Genomic DNA, 3,346 nt, shown 5'->3' on the forward strand with positions numbered 1-3,346 from the left:
TACCCCAGCAAAAATATACTCTAAAACATAGAGGGGGTAGATAAAACAAGGTCTGCAAAAAGCTGGTAATTATTCAAGTTGGATTATAGGTACACAGAGGTTCATTCTACTGCTCTCTCAACTTTTGGTTATGCTTGAAATTTTAATTAAAAACTTTAAAAAGAAATGAATGAGTTCATATTAATGTTTCCAATTTAATGGCAACTTGGCTAAGGCCTTTTAAAATTTTGTTCTAGCCCTCGCCAGTTTGGCTCAGTGAATAGAGCATCAGCCTGTGGACCTCAGGTCCTGGGTTCAATTCTGGTCAAGGACACCGACCTTGGTTGCAGGCTCCTCATCTGCCTGGGCTCTGATTGGGGTGCATGCAGGAGGCAACCAATCAATGTGTTTCTCTCACATCAATACTTCTCTCTGTCTTTCTCTCTCTTTTCCATTCTCTCTAAAAATCAATGGAAAAATATCCTCGAGTGAGGATTAAAAAATAAAAAATAAATTTTTGTTCCAATATAAAATTTTAAGCTCTTTCTCTTCTCTGTCATTTACACTATCTCTTTACCAAGTATTTTAATTAGATTTCCTAACCTTTCAGTAACACATTTGGATGTATGCTTTCTTAGATCTTGTATCCCATAATTAGAATGTGTGTATATTCTTTTTCTCCCCTTTGTCTCTTTCATAATCTCTTTGTTGATCACTCTACAGTCATGTGGTGACAAGCAGAATTTTAATGGGTGGGCAGAAATTCAAAGTATAGAGAAGAGTTCAGTTAAGTTCAATGAATACCTACTAGGTATCAGTGTGTGTGTTTACAGGCACTGTGCTATGTGCTTAGGATATACCAAAACAAGTAAGAAGTACTTCCCACTCTTCAGGAGCTTAAATAGTCTAGCAGAGATTTCTCAGTTTGGGGCTCGCAGATATCATTAGGGATTCTGTGAGAGCTTATTAGGGGTTCCAGAAGAGACTGGAAATTTAAAAAAAAATTCCTTCTCCATACAATGCCAGCACTTATGGTGATGAATAGCTCAAGAAGCCCTGTTAGCAATTTTGCTAGAGATGGTTCACCTATATAGCAGAGCTCTACATGACTATGCTCATTTGGTTGAGTCAGTTCTGTTTTGGATGTGAGATAGGGAAGGATAATTGATAATTGATGAGTGCTGAACTGTCCCAAGGGAGGGACGATAGGTTGATGGCATCAGCCTCTTCGCTTGAATTCTATCCCTAGCCTTTCCCAGCCTCCCCTTACCCCAGCCAACTGAGAGCAAACAAGCTTTCCTGATATATCAAACCAAGGGGTAACTTTTAATTCCTAGGAAAGACTTGTAAACACTATGACACAGAAGCCTATTGCTTTATCGTGTTGTAAATATTGCAAAACAGAGGTTGTAGGTTAAAAGTGAATTGTATTTCTAAAGATTTCATTTTTCTTTTTTGATTTCCTTGTTTTGTTTGCTTGTTTTACACTTTATTAGCACCTGTTTTACAAACATGACTTAAGAGTCCAATATGGTGATTTTTGAAGACAGAGTGGGAGATGGAAGAGAATTCTAGGCATAGGTAAGTAATTTGATAAATAACAAAAGAATCACGACTTATAAATGCAGCAATGGCTCCAGAAAAATTGAAAAGACACAACTACAAATCACATTAAAGGAGCAAATAATTTTAAATGGCCTTTGAAATCCCAGAGTAAAAATTTGTTTAAAAAAAGTCAGTCACCTTCAGTAAAAAAGTCTAAAAAGCAAGTTAAGTAGCAGAACTTTTTGACTAAAAAAAAAAGAAAGGAAAAAGAAAAAGCCCTAAAGCTGGTAAGAACTTCACAATTCTAGTATATAAACTTATAGACAGTAAAATGCTAGAATGCTACATAATGTAAGAAACTAAAAAAGGTTTCCCTCTGGAAGTTTGATAAATTGATGTGATTGATGACATGCTACAAGATGCTGAAGAGATTTTGTGTAATAAACCAAAAAATAACTTTTTCTCCTCCCTGATGGATTGATTTCAATAACAAATGTCATATGGTAGCATTTGTAAGATATGTAAATTGTGGTGAAATTGGATTTTTTCCATGATAACAAAATGTTGCCCAAAACAAAGGCCAAGATACATGCCCTGTTTTGTCTTCATATTAGAAACAAAAGGCACGGACAAAGGCCACATAAATCTGCCATGTGCAAACCATCTTATGGCTTACCATGGTCAGGAAACTGGCTCGCGAGCCACATGCAACTCTTTGGCCCCTGTTTTGGAGAAAGTGTGTTGGCATCTGCACTTATGGCGCCCTATCAATGATTTCAGCATTGTTCCCCGTGGAAAAAAAAATCCTGATGTATTCACAACATACTCCCCCCGCCCCTCGCCCCCCAGAAATGGTGGTGTCAGACATTTTTGAGGCTGAAATGAAAAAAATTCTGGCTGATACTACAAAAATGGCTCAACTTACTCAAGAATGGCTAGTTCACTCAAGAATGTTTAAAAAAGTATGTAGAAACCTGAACAAAGGCCACAAAAATCTGCCATGTGCAAACCACCTTATGGCTACTGTGGTCGGCAAACTGCAGCTCACGAGCCACATGCGGCTCTTTGGCTCCTTGAGTGTGGCTCTTCCACAGAATACCACATGCGGGTGCGCACGTACAGTGTGATTGAAACTTCGTGGCCCATGCACAGAAGTCGGTTTTCGGCCTGGGCGAGTCTATTTTGAAGAAGTACTGTTGCTATTTGGCTCTGTTGACTAATGAGTTTGCCGACCACTGGTTAGATCACTTGTTCTTGGGAAAGCCCGCTGGCAGGTCATGAATATGCTTAAGCATTCTGTAAACAGGCCCGTGTGGCAAGGACCTGCGTCCTCTTGGTAAGAGACAGCATTAGCTTGCCAGGCACATGAGTGGGCTCCTTGAGTGTGGCTCTTCCACAGAATACCACATGCGGGTGCGCACGTACAGTGTGATTGAAACTTCGTGGCCCATGCGCAGAAGTCGGTTTTCGGCCTTAGCGAGTCTATTTTGAAGAAGTACTGTTGATATTTGGCTCTGTTGATGAATAAGTTTGCGGACCACTGGTTAGGAGACCACTTGTTCTCAGGAAAGCCAGCTGGCAGGTGATGAATATGCTTAAGCATTGTGTAAACAGGCCCATGTGGCAAGGACCTGCATCCTCTTGGCAAGAGACAGCATTAGCTTGCCAGGCACATGAGTGAGCAACCTTAGAAATTGATCCTCCATCTCCAGTTGTGCCTTCAGATTACGGCATCCCCAGTCAACCTTTTTATTGCAACCACATGAGAGACCCTAAACCAGAACCATTAAGCTAAGCTGCTCCTTAATATTTGCTCTTCAGA

The sequence above is a fragment of the Myotis davidii genome, unplaced genomic scaffold, assembly GCF_000327345.1.
Source record: "Myotis davidii unplaced genomic scaffold, ASM32734v1 scaffold973, whole genome shotgun sequence".
Taxonomy (NCBI): domain Eukaryota; kingdom Metazoa; phylum Chordata; class Mammalia; order Chiroptera; family Vespertilionidae; genus Myotis; species Myotis davidii.